General features: G+C 56.6%; 1 protein-coding gene across 6 annotated transcripts in view; it reads left to right on the top strand.

The window, feature by feature from the left end:
• MAD1L1 (mitotic arrest deficient 1 like 1) overlaps positions 1 to 21,073 on the top strand; it is a 318,460-nt gene that overhangs the window by 138,108 nt on the left and 159,279 nt on the right. Inside the window, exon 1 of one of the 6 annotated variants that reach the window (XM_058712037.1) lies at positions 15,196 to 15,214. The exons of the other annotated variants lie outside the window; for them this stretch is intronic. The gene's annotated coding sequence lies outside the window, so the exon portion shown is untranslated. Of the gene's footprint in view, positions 1 to 15,195; positions 15,215 to 21,073 lie in introns of those variants that run through there. 6 annotated transcript variants of the gene reach the window in all.

Here is a 21,073-nt window from a genome sequence, read left to right as displayed (position 1 = left end):
AGAGGCTTGGAGATGCCCCCCATCCCTTCTTCAGGTCCTGGGGGTGGCCCGTGGGTGGTGCAGGGGGGCCTGGTGCCTGGCTCTCAGCCTGGTCCCTGCTGCCCCGCGCCTTCCAGAAGGCCCCCCGTCCCGTCCCCCTGAGCATACCCGCAGGCCGCTCCTTGTCCTCTCCCGCCTGAGGCCCCAGGCCAGCTGGAGCTCTTATCCACCGTTTTCTCCACTTACTCTGTGCCCTTTGTGAAAAGTTTGCCACGTGTGCGCTGATGTGTGCATATGTACCTGACACACGTCGGTGATGAAATGCTAACTAACTGAATCTGAGTACATTTGCCTGGGAAGTCTTTAAAAACCAAACGATTTCTAAAAACTAGGGTGAGTAGGATCTCCTGTTTTCCTCGCACCCCTGGGTAGTCCCGGGCACGCCCTGGGTCGCAGGTGCCCGGGAGGAGGTGACCACTGGGTCCCTCTGAGGCGGAGGAGCTGGGTCTCCGCCATCAGACGGGCCTGGGGGCCGCCGGGTCGCTGCCGTTGCTTGTGCTGCTCGCGGACGGGGAAGCAGACGGTGGCCTCTCGGACGTCCCCTGCTCTGTCCGTCTCCGTTTATCGTCACTTTGGCTCTTGCTCCTCTGAGGCCGGCCCTCGAGTCCCAGCCGGCTGGCGGCCTGCCTGGGCACGAGCCCGCACAGGAGGCACTCCGTGCTGGCGGGGCAGGAATGGTGCTCACCGGCCGCGGCTGTGTTTCTTAGGTGCATCTGTGCCAGCAGGTGAAACCCGGTCCCCGAGTCCCGACACGTGTCCGTGAGCCCTGGCGGCTCTAGCCGGCCGTGTCCCCGTGCCCGTCAGCTTGTCCAGGGCTCTGAGAAATCCATGTGATGGGGACTGGGAGGCCGCCGCTGTCTTCATTTGCATATTTCACATTTTGCCGGCGAGGTAGTTTTGCACGAATGCTGAGTTTCTAAAGCACAGCATTACAGTACTTTCGGTCTTCCTTCCTGAGGTGTTGGCCCTTCGCTCCGTGTGGCCCCCGGACGACGGCCTCCCTCTCCCCACCGGCACCCAGGCCAAGGCGCCCGCAGCCCAGTGCGGTGCTGGCAGAGAGCCCTGAGCGTCCTCGCTGGAAGGAGGCCGCGGTCCCCCAGCTCAGGCCTAAGTGGTGCCGGGAGGCTGGGCGGGCTATGAGAGGGGCCCCGAGCGCCCCGGGCAGACCTGCGAGGACGCCGTGTTCTCGTTCACGCTTTAAAATCCCCTCTCGTCTTGTGGAGACCTGCTCTCCTTTTAACTCAGTTCCGAAGAAATCCAAATCTTTGAATAACCTTCATCCTGAGCGGAAAGGAAGTTGGCTGCAGGTGGAAATTGGTGGTCACGCTCCGAGACGTGGTTCCCCGCCAGGCGGCCTCTCCAGCGCCACTGCTAAAAATAGCCACGCGTCCTGCTGCTGTCACAGCTGCCTCCAGCGCACTCCCGGTGACCGTTCCAGGGGTACCGAGGCGCCCTCGTCCTCTGCGGGCTGTGCCTGGCTCCCTGGCTGCCCTTGGCCTGCGAGGCCATGTCCGTGTTCCAGGTGCTCCCTGGGTGGCCCCCCGTGGCTGGCCTCTGCCCCTGGCTTGTCCTGTTCGGTGCTCAGAGAGTGGGTCCCGGAAAGTGTGCCCTTGGTGTTGGGGAGGAACCCCGTGCCCTCTGTCTGGGGGTCCCCACGCCTTCAGTGTCGGGAAGAGACCCCACACCCTCTTTGCAGGGGAGGGAACCCCGTGCCCTCTGTCTGGGGGTCCCCACGCCTTCAGTGTCGGGAAGAGACCCCACACCCTCTTTGCAGGGGAGGGAACCCCGTGCCCTCTGTCTGGGGGTCCCCACGCCTTCAGTGTCGGGAAGAGACCCCACACCCTCTTTGCAGGGGAGGGAACCCCGTGCCCTCTGTCTGGGGGTCCCCACGCCTTCAGTGTCGGAGAGGGACCCCACACCCTCTGTCTGGGCGTCCCCATGCCATTAGTGTGAGGGAGGAACCCTGTGCCCTCTTTTGGGGGGGTGCCAACACCCTTAGTGTGGGGGAGGGACACCACATCTTCTGTGTGTGTGTGTGTGTGTGTGTGTGTGTGTGTGTGTGTTCCCACACTCTCAATGTGGGGGAGGGACCCTGTGCCTTCTATTTGTGGGGGAGGGTTCCCATGCCCTCACTTGGTGAGGGGGACCCTGTGCTCTCTGTCTGGGGGCTGGGCCTCCCCTGCCCTCAGCCCCACTGTTCCCTTTGCCAGCCCAGGCTGCCTCCAGGGGCCCTGGGAAGCCAGGCACTCAGCATTCTGTGGGATTCTCTCCAGCACGGGGTAGTTCCTGGCTCCCTGGACTTAACCACGAGCCGTAGCAAAATGTTCAGTGAGGGGGCACAGCTTGCAGTGGTGGTTTGTCCTGAGGGAGAGTCTGTGGTGCCTGGGACTCCGGCGGGGCGCTGGGACTTTCCTCTCTCTGGGCGTGTGCAGCCACCGTTCTCCTTCTGAGGGAGGAAGCCGACCCTGGCCGGCCGTGCTGTGCCGTTCTGCAGGGACCGGAGGCCCTCTGGGTCTGTGCGCGACCCCGACCTCAGCTGCCCCGGTGGGTGGGCGCCCAGAGGACGTGTTCCTGGCTGTGTCTGAAAGGAGTCGGTGCCTGGGCTGGGGGCTGGCAGGTGCGCTCTGACTTTCTGTTCTGGGGGCAGAGCCAGGGACTGAGGCTGGGAAGACCCGAGCTGGCGCTAAACCCGGTCATTCAGTGCCTCTGCCCTCAAGCCTCCTTGTCTCTCCGCCGTCTCTTCGTCCCCTGGACGGGGACGAGGGTGTGGAGTGCTGGGGAAGTGTTTGTGACCACAGGTGGCGCACACGTGAGCTCGCGGCTCCCCACCTGCCTGTGGTGCGTGTGACCGTAGACGGTGCGCGTGATCGCAGCGGGTTGTTCACACGTTTGCAGCCAGTGCTGCTCTGATGTGGTGTGTGTTCTTAGAAGTCACCCTGCTCTGCAGGATCACTCGGAAACTTCCCGGGTGACAGACACCCTAGACGTGGGAAAGGAGTTGAACAAGCCGTGGTACAGTGTTGCTCGCTCACACAAAAGCCGTGCCACACGACCCCTCCCCGGGAGTGTGGCCGAGAGGGCCACGCCAGGCCTGGCTGGGCCCGGGGTCCTGCAGGTTCCTGTGCTCTCAGCGGGGGGCGATTTTGCCATCAGAGTCCCCGCGGGCGGCTGCTCGTCCGCACTCTCTGTGAGAGGCCTCGTGTGCCGTGGGTGAGGTCTGTGATAGTAAAGTCTGTTTTAGTAAACGTCTTGTCACGCCCCCGGTGTGGGACCTGAACGAGTAAGCGTTCCGTGAATACGAGTGACGGCTGTCGCCCGTCACACTTAACTCATCTTCGTGAACATGGTCATTTTCAAAATTCTTTGAGCTAGGATTTGCAGAATCCCAGTTCCGGGGCAAGCAGTCTGCGGCTGGGGAAAGTGGGAGACGGCTTTTCCCGCTTGTAGTTCAGATGCACCTGACTCTGACCTAGGCTCCTTCCCGTCTGTCGGTCACGCCTCCTTGTGTCAGAAGGGGTGTCAGAGTGCGTGTGTGCAAATGTGTAAGGGTGTGTGTGCGTATGAGCGTGTGTGTTATTGTGTACGTGTGTGATTGTGTGATTTGTGAGTGCGCGTTCATTGTGTGCACAGGTGTGCGCCCGCCCGTGGGCGCATATGTATGTGTGTGCCGTGCGTGAGTGCCTGTGTGTGTGAGTGTGCATGTGTGTTTCCATTATGGAAAGCCGCAGTTGGCTGCCTTTCCCACGAGATCCTCACGGAACACTAGGCCCAGTAGGACCGGCCCCAACCATCGTAATAGTTATCAAGTAGCCAATAAAGTGGGATCTGTATTTACGGAGCCAGAGTGCACTCAGACTGGAAGTTATTAAATGTCATCCATCATCAGATGGAAAACAGTCAGATGCAGGGAGAGCGGTTCAGAGTCCATAAGCTTTTGGTTAACTTCACCCATGAAGAGCCAAACTGCCCCTAATAAAGTCCGAGGACCGGGGAGGAAGTTCTTCTGGAGCAGAGCACTCCCAGCGCTGCCGTGGAGTCAGGCCCGTGCCGTGCCGCCGCTCCAGGTTTGCAGCAATCTGCGGGGTGACTGGGTGTCCACTCCGGCTCGGTGCTGCGGCTGTGGGCGGGACACAGGCGTCTCTCGGTCCCTCTCCAGAGCGCTGGTTGTCTACCTGTGCCGTAGGTCGTTTCCATCGTGCGCTGTGTCTGGAGAAGGGGGGGACACGTGGCACCGACGTTTGCCGGCGGTGCCTCGGCGGGGAGGGTCCTGGCTGCCGGCTGTCTGCCCGGGACGGCGGTGCTCAGTGAGGAAAAGGGTCTGCGGTGGATCGTGGACCCTCTCCTTGGAGGCCCGCTCCTCAAGTGAGTCTCTGCGTCTGTCCACGAGCAGGATGGGTGCACGTGACGGTCGTGTCCACGTGAGCGGCCGTGTGGTGTGCCCGGTACACGGCTTTGTTCCCAGGGGTTCAGGTGGAACTGGTCCAGGATGGAGTTCGTGAAGGTGCACAAGAGTCTCGCGGGGTCCCCGAGAGTCCCGCTCGTCTGTGGCCCGGGGTCCGGTGTTGGCTCCGCGCCTGCCTGGCCACGTGCTGTGAATACGCTGAATCCACTGTGACACTGGCGTGTGGACAGCAGTTTGTCTCTTGTCTGATGTCCAGGGACGTCAGCCCCGGAATCCGTTCCCACAGTTCATGCAGATGCGCTTTCCAGGTACAAGGTCTGATTTCCAGAAGAATGTGAGAGAAGTTGGACGGTTGCTGCCTTTGCCCCGGGTGAAGTTTTATTTTCTCTAGACCATTAGTTTCCAGTAAGTTTTACCGTGCTTAGAGGCCTCTTTCCTCGCGGCCTCAAGTGTCCAGCCAAGAAGCGGGGCGGTGCCCTAGCAGAGGGCGGCAGGTGTGACAGGTGCCCCAGGGAGAGAGCATGGACCCCCCCCCCCCCCCCAGGGCGTCCTGGGCTCACAGAGTCTAGTCCGGGAGTGGGAGAGGGGGTCTGCACTCGCCCGGGCAGCAGAAGGGCAGCCTCCTGGCCCAGCAGCAGATGAATACACACAAGACGCCCGGTCACTCACAGGGCCCCCCACGCTGAAGGCGTCGGCAGGTGGGCAGGAGCGTTTCAGCGCCCCCAGTGCCTGCCTGTGAACCGCCCGCATCCGAGTACCCTGGGGGGTGTCCAGAGGTGCGGACTGTATGGCTGGGAGTGGGCACATAGCCAGGTGGGAGTGTCTGCCGGACGGAAGTGGGTCCAGCAGCGAGCCCGCCCCCTACCCACCGGCACCGCAGCTCCTTCCCGTGATACAGGACCCTCCACCCAGCGTGGTCTTGGGGGGAGCGTGGGGGCCGTTGGGCTGCATGCTGCGGGTAGTGCCCTCCTGGGTGGGTTCCCCGGGAGGGCAGCGTGGACTTGATTTCTGCTGTGTGCATCCCGTGCCCTCCCAGCTGAGCGCGGGGTCGTGTGGACCGGCCCGAGGAGCCGTCTGCGGTCTCTCCCTGGAACAGCCTCCTGTTGCGCCTGGGCGAGGACTGAGCCCTTGGGGCGACACGTCGGCCCCCACTTTGTTCTTCCCTCCCCTTCTTTTGAGGGACTTGGTTGGCCTTTTCCGTGCCCTGGGGCCCGCGAATCCCAGTCAGGGACGTCCTCTCTTTGGGGGCTTCCTTGGGGCTCTCCAATAAGCTTTTACAAAGGGCTTTATCCCCAGCTTTATGAAAGTCTCTACATAAATTAGATCCGTCGGTTAGCCTTTGCCACTGATTTTTATTATCCTCCGGTTAAAGAAATATTGCTAGTTACAGAAGCGGGATTTATTCCTGTGTAAGGCGGTCTCGTTTAGCCACCTGTGAGCCCCTGGAGAAGCAGCTCTGTGTGAACGAGAAGTGCTGGGCGGTCATGAGAACACACGGAGGAGAGGGCCGGTGGCTGCAGGGCTGCGAATCTGTCTCCGGAAGGGGCTTTTCCGTCCACACGCAGTAACTGGGCTGGAGAGCCTCCTCGCCGGGCCCCGGGTGGAGCCCTGCGCTCTCCCGAGGCCTCCCGTGCCGAGGCCAGACCCACGCCAGGGGCCCGAGCTCCGGGCGAGGAGAGCAGCACAGACGACACGGCGCTTGGGTCGGGGTCCATGACCTTCCCCGTCATCACCGGCTCCTGGCGACTCTGCCCTAGGGCCACAGTGCCGCGGAACGGCCTCAGAGGCCTGGGCTCAGGTTCTGTGTGGCTCGGAGCGAGGGGCCTCCCGCCCATGCTTGCGCCACCTCCACGGGATGCAGGCTCACGGGACACGGGCCCAGCACGGTGCCGCTCCCGCCTGGAACTCCCTTGTCCACATCGAGGACACGGCAGGAACCTATGATGCTTGTCAGCCTCCTTTCCCGCCGTGCCTGTTGCTCGAGCAGGTGACCTCCGCACGCACGCCACTCTTCTTCCTGGCGGAGCCCGGGGAAGTGAGCAGGAGCGGGCATCGAGCCGGCTGCGGGGCACCAGGACGGGGGCCAGAGCACACGGACAGACCGCCGTGTCGGCCGGGCTGCCCCCCGAATTGTACGTCTTTGTGAGTAAAATCTGGTTCGTTCACCAGTGTCTTTGGGGACCTGGTGCTCGTGTTACGGAACCATTTCCGGGCATTTTGCTTCCTCCTACATGTGCCGCGTGGCTTTTTTCTGCCCCTGCCCCTCCCCCATCCCCCCACCCGCCAGAGCTGAAACCTGGACAGAGTGGCGTGGCCCCCCAGAGCCGAGTGTGTGTGTTCGCATGTGGCTCACCCGTCCCATGCGTGTGGCCAGGCCGTGCCCTCAGTGGCCTCCAGCTTGCTGCCGCTGTGGGAGAAACGGCTGGTAGTGGCATCCCCGTGTCCGGTGTCGGACGGTGGGATGATTCCGTGAGTCCGCGGAGCCTCGTTGGAGCCACGCGACCGCCCGGAGCGTGTGCTCCCCCCAGATGATCTCCGGCCTGTCCCGCTGTGCTTTCCGCTCAGCCCATAGCATCTTTGGGCCCCGTGTCCCCCTGCGTACTCCCACGCGTCCCTGTACCCGTGCCGCCTGCTGCCGGACCATGGCTAGGGCGCTTGGGTCGGGGGTCACCCCGACTAGGCTAGGGCGCTGGGGTCCCGTGTGCTCACAGAGCCGTGTACCACGAGCTGGGCCGGAACCAGTCTCTTTACAGCCCGAAAGCCACGGCCATCTCCCTGTGGCCTGCGGAGTGAGGTGTGTGGCGCGTCCATGGCGGGTCCTCCGGGGCTCGGCGGCTCTCTGCTTCCATAGCTGGGGGACTCTGCAGGGTCTCTGTGTGGGCAGGGTGGGCGTCGGCCACCTGGAGCTCGGGGTGGGGGGGGGGGTGCTGGCAAGAGGCCTGGGACAGAGCTGACCCCTCCCGTTGGGACATCTGTGCGGACCCTTTGTGCCCATGAGCTGTGTTGGGAGCAGTGCTCAGTGCCCACACCTCTGGCATCTGCCCCGGCGTGGCTCAGTGCAGCAGCCTTCCAGGGCACAGCTGTGTCGCGGCCTTCTGCGGCCACACCCCCAAATGTCACTGCCGCAGGCCGGTCCTTCCACACCCCCCCCCCCCCCCCCCCCCCCAGTGCTGGCCTGGAGAGGGCCTCCTGTCAGAGCAGATTGCCGCCTGGCTTTTCGGAGGATTAAAGTTAATTAAAGGCCTCTTCCTTGTTTTCAGTTCAGTATCTGCCAGCTATTTACATGCTAATACAGGCCCTGCCGAGGAGAGGAGGGAGGCGAGGGCTCCAGGCACCCTCATCCTGCAAGAAAGCAGTGGGAGACGAGCTGAGCTCTCGTTTATGTATTTATATTGTGTCCCTGTGGGTAGTGAGAGGTGTGCGGATTCAAACACATTTGAAAGTCAGCGGCGTGGTTGTTGTGGTTTTTTTTTAATATTTCCCGAAGTGTCCACGAGGCTGACTTGAATTTTCTCCATCAAGGCCGCATCTTACGCCGCATAATTGAATGCATTATGCATGGTAATCTCTTTGCATAAGCAATTTTCGAAAGAAAGAGGATGCAGAAAGTGGGACCAAACTTCCCAAGTGCTGGGCTGTCCTTCCCGGCAGCCTGGCTTCCTTGGTGAGGGGGTTTTTCCGCCCAACCGGGCAGCGGGTGGCTGCGTCCTCTGGCTCTGCTGCTGCTCTCCGGAAGAGACGGCGTGGAGCCAGTGGGGCCTGCGGAAGGGACCGCGGGATGTGCTTTGGCTGCAGTGGTCCCGCGGCCCGGCCGGGGAGTCTTAGGTGGGTGGGCGAGGGGGGTGTTCTTCTTTCTCTGTAACGGCGTCCTCCCCAGCAGGCCAACGGGCCATTTTCTCCCGGCCTTCGTGGGAGTGGGGGGGCGGGCTCACCTTTCTCTGGCTGGAGCCTAGCCGGCTGGACGTGGGGAGCTTTGGTGGCTCGTTGGTGGGGGGGGGGGGTGCCCAGCGTGAGTTTCTCCTTCCGCTTTCCCTCCACCTCGGCCGCCCTGGTGAGAGCCGGCATCTTTGCAGCTGGGAAGCGGCGCCCTTTGGTCGGAGTCCTTCCTTCCTCAGGCGGAGAGGGCTTAGTGGCCCGTCACTGATGCTAGACATCTGCCTGGTTTCTAAAGCGAGGTTCTGAGGGCAGTGTCTGCTGTAGCGCTCAGCACCTAGGGCTGCTGACCCCGTTTAAAGCGCAGCTAACGCTCCTGTTTCTAGGAAGATGGAATAGACGTAGTTTTGTTTCCTTTTGCTAAGTACAACTAACAACCCTGGGCGTTATGTAGGAAACAAACATAAAAAGCTCAGAAAGGTGGTGGCTGGGGGCTTGGGGACGCTGGGAGCAGCATGGGGTGAGTTCCCTGGGCCTGTCACACAGGTGGAGCCGGAGAAGCCGACAGTCCAGAAACGGCAGGGGGCCCCGAGGAAAGTCTGGGGCTCTGAGGGACCTGTCAGACCACAGCTGGAAATGCAGTTACATAAGGAGAGGCAGTGGCTGAGCTCAGTCGTGGAATGGAGGGGACGGTAGAGACAGAGCAGCGGGAACCCCCCAGTGTGGGCGACAGAGAGAAATACGTGCGGAGAAAAATGGCAGTGCCTCGGGGACCAGTGGGATCTTAACAGAAGCTCTCACTCAGGCTGATGTCTTCCGGGTCCCAGGAGAGGAGAGGCGGGGCTGACAGGGAGGCTCCGGTGGCCGGTGCGTCTCTTGACTCAGGACAGGTCTGTCCAGGCTTTTTATTTCTTCTTAAGTCAGCTTCGATAGTCTTTGGGAATCTGTCCATTTCAGGGCATTTGATTTTTGGCACCTTGTTGATAGTATTCCTTTATAATTCTCTTTATTTCCATGAGGTCGGTGGTAGTGTCTCTGTCATTTCTCATTTCGGTAATCTCAATCTTTTCGGTTTTTTCCTAGATTTGTCTAGCTAAAGGTTTATCAGTTTTATTCATCTTTTCAAAGACCCAGGCTCTGGCTCAGCCGATTTTCTCCATTGGTTTCTATACTCTTTTTTTGTTTATTTCTGCCCTCATCTTTGTTATTTCCATTCTTTGGCCTGCTTTGGGTCTACTGATTTTTGAGAAGGACACAGAAGCAGTTCGGTGGAAGAAAGATGACCTTTTCAGCAGATCCATCTGGAGCATTCGGACACCCATAAACAAAAAAAAGTGAACCTCACGCTTCATACAAAAATTAACCACAAAACTAAACGTAGAACACAAATGTGCAAAACTCTTATTACAAAGTAAGAGAAAATCTTCAGGGTTTAGGCAAAGAGTTCTCAGACTTGACACCGAAAATAGGATCTGCGAAAGGAAAAATCGATGAATGGGATTTGGTAAAAACTGAATGCCCGTGCTCTGTGAAAGATTCTGGTTAGAATGGAAAAGTCGGGGTACAGCCTGAGAGCATGTTTGCAAACCGTGTATGTGACAAAAGACTATTATCTGGGATGTGTAAAGAACTTTCAACGCTCAACAGCAGCAAAGACCTAATTAGAAAATGGGCGTGCACAGATGGCAGACGGGCACCGGGAGAGACGCTCGGCATCGTTAGCCGGTAGGGAAATGCACGTAAAACCACCGTAAGGTATCACCGCACACCTCAGAACGGTTCAAATAAAGAATGGCGACAATACCAAGTGCTACCGAGGACGCGGAGAAATGATCTCTTATCCATCGCTGGCGGGAACGTGAACGGGCGCAGCCCTCTGCGCTATAATGTCACCGTTTGTTAACAGCTGAACTGCGGTGACCAGATGGCCCGGCACTTGCACTCTGGGCATTTATCCTGAAGAAAGAAAGCTTATGTCCACACAAAAAGCCATATAAAATTGCTTCTAGCAGCTTTATGTGTAATTGCCCAAATTGGAGAGAACGGCGGTGTCCTCCGGGGTGGATGCTTAAACATGGCTGCACAGTCACCGGTGTGGAGTTGGTTCGGCCCACCTGACCTTCTCCCTCCAGCTCCTCCGAGCTACCACGTTTCCTTCTCTCCTCCGCCGTCCCTGGGCGTTTCCACGCTCAGATGCTGGCATGGGTTGTTGGCTTCCCTGTGGCCTTGCCCCTTCCGGGGCTCCAAGTCCTCATGGAATGGCCCCAGTCCGTGTTGAGAGTGGATCCGGGGGAGTCCCGTTAGCTCACTGGGCTTCAGGCTGATGTGTCTGGAGGTGCCTTGTAACCCCCAGCCCCTTTAAAACATACGGCAACTTTTTCTTTCCTGGATTATAATGCTGTACATTGTGGAGCACTTGGAACCTGCTGGAAAGTATAAAGAAGACATTTTAAAAGTTCTTGATTTCTTTACCTGGAGATAGCACTGAAATCATGTTTGCAGGTTTCTTTCATTTCTCTCACCTTCTCCCCTCATGCATCCATCCATCCACTCATCCATCTGTCCGTCCATCCGTCATCCATCCATCCGTGCATTCATTCATCCACTTGTCTACTCATCCACTTGTCCATCCATCCACCCACCCACCCATCTAGCCACCCACCTATCCATCCTTCCATCCACCCATCCGTCCATCATCCATCCACCCATCTGTCCATCATCCACCCAGCCGTCCATCATCCATCCATCCATCCATATCCATCCATATCCATCCATCCATCCATCCATCCATCCATCCATCCATCACTGGCTGACGACCATAGTGCCAGGTGCTGTGGGATCAGCCATGTTCACATAACTGTTCCAGGTATTAAGAGAACGGGCATGAAGAGGACAGACAAGACCTGTGCGTGTCCTGTGTTTGTCACTTAACATTTATTGGGACAGATCTTCAGGTTATTAAGCAGTTTTTGAGAATAAGGCCCTCAGTGGCTATATAATGTTCTTTTGTACAGTTGTCTCAGAATTAAGCTTCTTGTTGGAAATTTAGATTATTCTTAATTTTGCCTTAGTTTTGCTAGCGTGAGCAGCATCCTCGGATGTGGCTCTTGGCCGTATCTCTGACTCGTTTCGTGAGATGTGTGTGGGAGCCTCGCATTCCTGGGCGCGGGGTAGGGACACTTGCTGGCTCAGCAGACATCCCCTCTGGCAGGTGTGCCCCATCCGCATTGAGTAGCAGCGTTTCATTTCCTACCACTTTGGGTGCGAAACGGATCTTGCCGGGTTTACATGGCATACACGCCCGACACCGCGTTCAGCCCACTCCCGTCTCTGACGACACTGTTTTCCAGAGGAGGGAGGAGGTTGCCGGGGTTCAGTAACTTGCCAGGAAGCGTTGCCAGGAAGTGGGAGAGCCAGATTCGCAGCCCGAGTCCAGTCCCTCTGCAAAGGGAAGGCAGCAGAGAAGCAGGAAGTTAAGCGCGTTAAGAGTTTGAAGTCAGGTTTGCGCAGTCGTTATCCTGCGGCTGCTCCTCCGTGCCACCAAGAGACTCCGTGGACACGTTAAATGTCTGTGCCACGTCCAACGTTTGTTGCTGTTTGAACCGCGTAGCCTTTTGTCTCTGGAGGAGCCAGTGCCGAGGTGCCGCAGGCCACGGGCAGCCATCGGTCGGGTCCCTTTGGGGCCCCCGGGCCTGGGGCCTGGAGGGTGCTCCAGCCGGGTCTGCGGGGCTGCCCAGCGGTCCTGGGGCCGGGAGGCTGCTGCTGTGAGCACAGGGCGGGCGGCCTCTGTTTTTCTCTTCTCCCTCTGACCCCCGCTTGGGGATCCCCGGCACTTGTGTCCGCGGTCCCGCGGGGTGCCCCTGTTTTCCCCACAAAGGGAAGTGTGAGTCTGTCGGTTTTCTCCTTGCAGGCCTTCTCCGTTCTGTGGCAGATTTGTCCTTCAAGCCTCAGTTGAGTTGGGGTGAGAGCAGCTTTTGTCCCCGAGTCCTCCAGCCCTGCCGTCCTGTTCAGTGTCAGGTGGGCCTGGAGGGGACGAGATGGCAGCTGGGTCCCCCTCCCCTCCCCCGTCCCCGGCCTCGGAGGGCATTCGCACACAGAGGTCTTGGCAGAGCTGTCCCCTCCAGGACCAGTGCTGCTTTGAGCCTCCTCGGCCAGTGGAGGGATGGGGCTGAAGCCGGGAGTGGGCGTCGGGTTCGTGGGTACCTTGAGTGGGGGAAGCTCAGTGTGCACACGGAGCCACGCATTCGGGTCCTCTCCAGGCCCAGGTCAGGAAGCTGTCACGTGTGAGTTAGAGTCAGGGGCCCGAGTGACCTTGGCTGCGGGCCCCCGCGGGGCCTGACTGCTCCCTCGGTCCCGAGTGCCAGCACGGGCCACGGGGACACGGCCGCGGCTGACCCCTTCCCCCGGAGCCTGGGAAGGGCCTGGAGGAGCCAGGGCAGAAGGGATGCCTTCCGAGCCCTCGCAAGTCTATGGGCCACACTCAGGGCTGCCGAAGGGGCATTCAGGCAGGTGGCCTGGCCCGCGGGGCCCGTGGTCCCTAGACCCCAAGGATCGTGCACTGGGAGGGCCGGGCACAGAGCCCTTTTGCCGAGTACTGTGATTGGCTTAGCAAATATATTTTTAACATCTTTCCTTGCCAAGTATTGTCTTGGGTGTTGAGAATTCAGCAGTGAAAGGGAAAGAATGTCTCACCTGCTCTGTGGGAGCTTTGCAGTGTGGTCAGGGAGGCAGAATCATGACCTAAATAGGAAGGTGTGGTGATGGCTGGAGGGTGGACCACAGAGTGTGGCCAGAGACTCCCGAGCAGGCCCCTATCCTGGGACAACGCCCCCATGCCCTGAGAGGGTCCCCCAGCAGGCCTCCCATCCTGGGACACACCCCCCCCAAAAACAGCAGGCCTCCCCTCCTGGGACAACCCCCCTCCCCACCAGCAGGCCTCCCCTCTTGGGACACCCCCCCCCCCTCCACCAGCAGGCCCCTGTCCTGGGACAACCCCCCCATGCCCTGAGAGGGTCCCCCAGCAGACCTCCTGTCCTAGGACACCCCCCTGCCCCCCCAGCAGACCTCCTCTCCTGGGACAGCCCCCCTCCCACCAGCAGGCCTCCCCTCCTGGGACACGTCCCCCCCACCCCGACCAGCAGGCCTCCCGTCCTAGGACACCCCCTCCCCACCAGCAGGCCTCCCCTCTTGGGACACCCCCTGCCCCCACCAGCAGGCCTCCCCTCCTGGGACAACCTTGCCCCATGCTCCGAGTGGGTCCCCCAGCAGGTCCCAGTTCTGGGACAACCCCCTGCCCCCTGGCAGGCCCCTGTCCAGTGGGTAGCTTGGGAAGGGCGTCCTTGAGGGGCTGTGTTTGTTCTGAGTGGGGAGGTTGAGTGGGTATAACCAGCTGTGTGTTCTGGTTTTTAGTGGGCAGGACATTCCGAGAATGGGGGGGGGGCGGGGACAGTGATAATAAGCTGAAATTTAAAAGTTGATGGGATGAGTTTTAAATAAACAATCTTATTTGGTCCTAAAAATAAGCCCGTGGTAGGAAATTTCTGGTCTTTTCGCGGCTGACCCAGCTGAGGCCCAGACCGGCTCTGCCTCTTGCTTGTGGCTCCACTGCTGCTGATCGGGGCCTGGGGTCCAGGCGTCTGGCGCTAACATGGCGGCGTGAAGTGCGGAAAGCGCGCCTCCTCGTCCGTTGCCGTCCCCTGGCCCCGTGGTTGGCAGACGGTGACGTCTGTTGGGTGAGCGAAAGTGGCCGAGCTGGGGCTGTCCTGGACCCTGCGGAGGTGTCCGCAGGCGTGTGCTGAGACCCCGACGCGTGTGAGAGCAGTGGCCCTGTGACCCCCCGAGGACCCAGGTGTGGGGGTGTGCCCGTGCATGCAAGTGCCGGTGCGGGTGGAAGGTGGGACTTGGACAGTCAGTGTCCTTCTGTGCTGCTCTCGCGCCCCGGGTGCCGCCGTGGGGTCCCTCCAGGGGTGCCCCTGCCCCCCCCCCCCAACCTCCCCCACGCTGTCTTCATCCCTTCTGGGTTCTTGTGGCATTCACCTCCTGTCCCCTCCGTGGCTGAGTCTGGGAGAGCTGGGCTCCCTCCGGGGCTGGCCTGACCCCAGATGGGCGCGTGCGACACCGGACAGAACTTTCTGTGTGGGACACGAAGCCGCAGCCTCCCTTGACCTCACTGGGGATGCTTCCCAGTTGGTCAGTCATCGTGCTCAGAGCCCATCTTGTCTGGGTTTCTGCCTGGTCAGCAGAGCAACGGTCAGCTCCGTGAGGACAAAGCCTGTCTGGTGCCTGACCTTCCAGCTTGAGAAGAGCCTTCTTAAATCAGAGCTATTTGGGTCACGTCCTGCGTCCCGGAAACTCCGGCTTTGCGTGCTTTGGTGAGTGGTGAAGGCCTTGGGGTCACCGTTGCCGGTGACGTTTTGCACTCTGCGATCCCAGGGACGCGGGCCAGGAGCCGTCCCGGACCCGGGTTTATAAAGCACGTCTCCATCCCGGTGTCCGTGTCGCCTTTGGTACGACAACCGAGCGTCGGGCTCCTGCTTCTCGCCGAGCTGGGTTCAGACCTCGGCTCAGTCTGCAAGTCACTGAACTCGAGAAGCCTGTTTCCTCCTCTGAGAGAGTGAGCGCCTGCCTCCCGTTTGCTCTGAAAGTGGGTTGATCGGCTGGTTCATTCGTGCTTCGGTTGAGCAGATACTCACTGAACGCCTGTTGGGTTCCGGGCGCTGGGTTCTCCGCGGTGAAGAGCAGGCACAGTGAGCCATGGCGTGGAGATGGCCTTGCTGGGTGCCTCGCACGCAGGGAGCACGCTGGAGCTCGGCTGCCTGTGCCCTGCCCTTCCAGGGAAGAAAGGCAGGCCCGTCTAATTCGGCCTCGCGGTGCGGGGGCCCCTCTGATCCAGGCCTCACGGTGCGGGGGGAGCAGGCTGGGAGGGGGAGGGGGCTCCTCTGGCCGTGGGGAGCCGGCCTGGACCCCGGAAGGGGATTTGGGATAGAGCAGTGTGAGATCCCGGTGAAATCGCTTTGGGGAGTCTCCCTTGATCCCTGCTCCTTCCCACAGGGGCGCTGCAGAGCTTTTCATCAGCAGGTTGAAATGCCGGTGAGGGTCCTGTGCAGCAGGCGCCAGCCCAGGGCCGTCGGGAGAAGCACGATGACCCCCCGGGCACCTCCAGGCCCGGTGGCCGTCCCCGTGTCGGGCCCGCTCTGGAGCGCTCCGTCAGCGCGGCCCTGCCATCCTGGGCGGCCGGGGGACCCTGTATGGGATCCGTGAGGAGTGAAGGCGGCCGGGAAGGCAGTTGGGCCCAGAGGCGGGGAAGGCGTGTTGTCAGGGGCTGACGCTGCGCCCCGGGACAGCACTGCGGCGGCCCTGGACCCGGGAGGACCCGAGTCCCCCAGCAAGCTGCTGGGGGCCGGGCCCGGGGCCTTCCCGCTCCCCTCTGGTCAGACGGTGACAGTGGCGTGGGGCACTGTGGGCCAGCTTTTCCGTGGAGGCGGCTGTCTTCTCGCTGGTCCGTGGCGCTCCACCTCCCAGACGGAGAGCCGTGTGTCACCAGCTCCAGAAAGCTCTCCTCTCCCGCCGTGCTCCCTCCGAGCCACGCCGTCCTGTTTCTAACACCACAGCCCTGCCTTCCCTGTTTGTAAGTTGTGTGTAAATGGAATTGTACGACGTGTCGTCTTTTGTATTTGCTTTCTTTTGCTCAAAACCACGTTTCTGTGGGCAGTTACTTCTTCTGTGTTTTACGAGTGGAGTAGAGCGTAGTGTGCTTTTTTATGCATTCACACGTAACGTTGAGTTTCTTCGTTTCTTGGTGCGTGTGAATGTCGGGGTGAACATTCTCGTCTTTTGTTGCACGGAGATCTGCGTTTGTGTCCGGGCACCCGGGAGCACAGCCGCCCCACCACGGGCACGTCCGTGGGGTCCCGGCCGCCCAGCTGCTGGCATCAGTGCGCACAGCACCCTGGGGCTCCAGAGCCGCTCGCGCTGGAGGCTGTTCCAGGGTGGGTGGTGGGACCTCCTCGTGTCTCGAGTTTGCATTTCCCAGGGTGTGGATGGGGACGACACCCCATCGCGTGATTACCGGGCGTGTGGGGCTCGCTCTGGTGAGGCCCCTGGCACGTCCGAGGTCTCGTTTTCTCCCTTCTGCCGTTTTCTTTATGACCCGTACGAATTCTGCATGGATTCTGCACACCAGCCTTTTCTCAGCTGTTTGCGTTACAGATGCCTTCTCTCTGAGTCAGGTTTTCACTCTCTGCAACTTAAAAGAAGGTCTTAACTTTAATGCCATCTAATATATCCATGTGAACCTTCCTTGATGGTTATCATCTCCTGTGCCCTCTTTAGGAAACCGTCGTCTGCCCCACAGTTACCGACTGTGCTTATGCTTCAGTGTTATCCTCTCTGTTGTTTGGCCTTTCCACACTTAACCTCACCACGTGAAGCTTAATGTGCCACGGCGGGCTCTGCCCCCCACCCCCACCCCACAATGGCGTTTATCGAGACCCTTCCTTTCTCACTGCCTGCTGGGCTGCTTCTGTGGTGAAATCAGAGTGCACATCTGCACTGGTCTGTTTCTCTCTCTTTTTACCCAGACCACACTGCCTTAGTCACTGGGACTCTCCTCAGCCCTGCTACCTGATAGAGCCAGCACCCCCTCCCCAGCCGCCTCGCCTGGAGGTGACCCTTGACGTTTGCATGTTGAGTTTGGAATCCAGTCTGTCCATTTCTACAGTAAACCCGCCGAGCTGTCTGTTGGGACTGCACTGATTAAGTGCCATCTTGGTAAGAGTGCATCCGATCCATGAACGTGGCGCGTGCTTCTGTGTTTTTAGGGCATCTTTGTTTTTTCTCTGTTTTATAAGGTTTTCTAGGTGGACGTCTCATAGGTTTGTATTGTTGTGTTTTTTTGTTTGTTTGTTTGACAGTGTAGATGGCATCTTTTCTAAAGTGTAATTTTACAACTCTTTGTTGCTGGCACATAGAGATAGAATTAAAGTTTGATTATTGACTTTGATCCAGCAACATTCTAAACTTATTTTAATAAGTTCTCTGTGGATTCCATTGGATTTTCTGTGTCACCTGCTCATAATAGTTTTTAATTCTTTCCAGTCACCTTTGTGGCTGTTCTGGCCTTATTCTGCTGCTCATCACCTCCAACACTGCTCTGGACAGAAGCGTTTTGGTAGCTGTTGAAGGAAAATGTTCACACTTCACTGTTGCAGGCCATGGTGGAGCTCCCTTCCAAGTCCTCATTTGCTAAGAGGGTTTTTGTTTATTGTTTTCATCATGAATAGATGTTGAATTTTAATCAAAGGCTTTTTCTGGATATACTGAGCTGATCATATGATTTTTCTTTACTCCATTAATGTGGAAAATTAAATTAATTGATTTTCAAATGTTAAACCGAACGTGCTTTTCAGGAATAAGCAAACCTGACTATGGCTTTTCCTTCCTAAATAATGTTTAGTTTGGTTTGCTAATGAGTAGGTTGGAGATTTTGCCTCTGTGTTTATGAGAGATTTCAATGATTAATTTTCATTTCTTTTTAAGTTTATTTTTTTGAGTTTATTTTTGAGAGAGAGACGGAGACAGAGAGTGAATACACAGGGGAGGGACAGAGAGAGATGGGGAAAGAGAGAATCCCAAGCTGGCTCTGCGGTGCCAGTGCAGAGCCCGACATGGGGCTTGAACTCGTGAACCATAAACGAGATCGTGACCTGAGCCGAAATCAAGACCTGCCTGAGCCACCCAGGAAGGTGCCTCTTAATTTTCATTTCTTAGAATGTCCTCATCAAGTTTTGCTGTCATGGTTTTTCTGACTTTATAGAACGAGTCAGGGAGTTCTCTTTCTCTTCTCTGTAACAGTATGTCTGAGATCGGGGGTGTTTCCTCAAGTGTTGGTCAAATTTCAGCAGTGAAGGCATCTGGGCCTGCGGGGTTTCTGGGTTGGAAAGATTTTAGATTGGGGCTTTGATTTCTTTCAACAGCTTTGAAGTCATTTGAATTTTGTTTCTGGGTGACCAGTCGTCTCCGTGACCTACAGCTGCGTCCTCTTGTTCAGTCTGGTTGTTTGGTTACGTATTTGCTCGCTCTCAAGCTGTCTCATCACGTTTATCCGTCTTAGTAGTCACTGGAATGAACCAACTTCTAGCATTCTTGATTCTGTACCATGTGTATTCTGTTTCATTAATTTCTATTTTCATATTTTTTCCTTTTCCTTTTTAATTTGTTCTAACTTTTGAGCTATGTAGATGATCGGTTTTTAGCTTTCTTCTCTGTGCTCTGGGCTGTAAACATAGATGCCTGCTGTAGTTCTGATAACATTGTATTTTTCTCATCATTCATTTCAAAATATTCAGTTTCAATTGTGATTTAAAAAAAATTTTTTTAATGTTTGTTTATTTTTGAGAGAGAGAGAGAGAGAGAGAGTGAGCGAGCATGAGTGGGGAAGGAGCAGAGAGAGAAGGAGACACAGAATCAGAAGCAGGCTCTAGGCTCCGAGCTCTCAGCACAGAGCCTGATGTGGGGCTCAAACCCACAAGCCATGAGATTGTGACCCGAGCCGAAGTCGGATGCTTAACCGACTGAGCCACCCAGGTGCCCCTCGATTGTGATTTTTATTTTGACCACTAGGTTATTTAGAAATAAATTTCTCAATTTCCAACATTTTGTGAACACCTCGTTATTTATTTATAGCCCAATATCATTGTTTTCTGAGCCCATACCTCATACCAGTCCTTTGAAATTTGCTGAGACTTGCTGGAGGGACCGCGTAGAAGTCAGCGTTTGTGACCGGCCCGTGCACACTTCAGAGTGACACGTGTTCCGCACTGGCTGCATGCGGTGCCTTATCAACGCCGTGGATCGGTTGCTAATCGTGCTGTTCAAATTTTCCGTGTTCCCAGTGAGGTTTCCCTCTTTTTCTCTCTGATCCTGAGGGAGTTGTGTTGGAATATCCCAGCTTGACTCTCAGTTTGTCTGTTTCTCCTTTTAATCTGGTCAGTTACGGCGCGTCTTCTGGCACTGCCTTATTAGGCCCATATAGGCTGCAAACAATTATCTTCCTGGTCCATTTAGCCTTTTGTTGTTATGAAATAGTCTTCTTAGATACTTTTGATCCTTGAATCTCCTTTGTGTGATATCAAGACAGATCCCTCCACTTGCGTTTGTATAGCATTTGTGCCTTTCACGTTCTCAGGTTTTACTTGGAGTCTTTGTTCCTTATTTTATTATGATATTGCTCCTGCACAGGTTAGGCTTTGTATTTTATTCAGTCTGAAAATCTTTATTTTTTTTAGTTGAAATATTTTAGTTGTAATTAACGATAAGTTTGTTTTGAAATTAACCGTCTTTTTATTTGCCTTCTGCTGTTTTTTTTTTTTTTTTTTTTTAATTAATACCTGTCGCAGACTAAACCATTTCCCCCTGGTTATCGTGTAGCAGCATATGCTTTAGTGTAATTTTTAGGGGCTATTTTGGTAATTATAACATAGACTCTTTATCAAAGTCTAATAAAACTGAATACTTCTCTCTCTCCTGGACAATTCAAGGAACCTTAAAACATGACATCTGTTGACCTTTTTGCTTTACGTATAGACTATTGTTATGTTCTTTACACACACACACACACACACACACACACACAGCTGAGAAGCTATTGTTGTTACTTTTTTTTAATGTTTTGCTTATTTGTTTTGAGAGAGCGTGTGGAGGCACGTGGGGGGCGGACAGAGAGTCTTGAGCAGGCTTTGCGCCTGACGCAGGGCACCGTCTCCCGAACCGCGAGACCTTGACCTGAGCCGAGATCAAGTCTTCTTTCTCTGTTCACCTATCAGTGGATGCTTGGGCTGCTTCCGTATCTGGGCTGTTGTAGACAATGCAGTAAACGTAGGGGTGCATGTATCCTTTGTAATTAGTGTTTTCGTATTCATTGGGTAAATACCCAGTCGCGAAATTCCTGTCTTTGGTCATACTAATTTTAATTTTTTGAGGAACCTCCATTCTGTTTCCACAGTGGCCGCACCAGTTTGCATTCCCACCGGCAGCGGAAGGGGATTTCCCTTTCTCTGCATCCTCACCAATACTTGCTGTCTCCTGTGGTGTTGACTTTAGCCACCGTGACGGGTGTGAGAGCGTATCTCGTTGTAGTTTTGATTTGCATTTCCCTGGTGATGAGTGACGTTGAGCATCTTTTCATGTGTTTGTTGGCCATCTGGATGTCTCCTTTGGAGAAATGTCTGTCCGTGTTTTCTGCCCATTTTTAATTGGATTATTTGTTTCTTGAGTGCTGAGTTGCGTAAGTTCGTTATATAGTTTGGGTATTAACCCGTTATCAGATACATCATTTGCAAATATCTTCTCCCATTCTGTAGGTTATCTTTTGGTTTTGTTGACTGTGTCCTTCCTCTGGGCAGAAGCTTTTTATTATGATGTCGTCCAAATAGGTAATTTTGCCTTTCCTTCCCTTGTCTCAGGAGACACGTCTAGAAAGCAGTTACTACAGCCGATGTCAGGGAGGTTGCTACCTGTGTTCTCCTCTAGGAGTTCATGGGTTCAAGTCTCACATTTAAGACCCTTAATCTCTTTTGAGGTTATTTCTGTGTGTGGTGTAAGAGAGCGGTCCGATTTCATTCTTTTGCACGTGAGCGTCCAGTTTGTCGCTGGGGTCCCGGCGTGTTCATCCGCACTTACGCGTGTTTGCTGGTTGCCCGCCAGCCTCTCTAGGCGTCCGTCTGGACCACTTAGCTTCTGCTTGCGCCGCGCCCCTTCAGT

This window comes from Neofelis nebulosa, chromosome 18 (assembly GCF_028018385.1).
Source record: "Neofelis nebulosa isolate mNeoNeb1 chromosome 18, mNeoNeb1.pri, whole genome shotgun sequence".
Lineage (NCBI taxonomy): Eukaryota > Metazoa > Chordata > Mammalia > Carnivora > Felidae > Neofelis > Neofelis nebulosa.
Note: the sequence above shows the minus strand (reverse complement) of the source record. Positions and strands in the feature narration are given on the sequence as shown.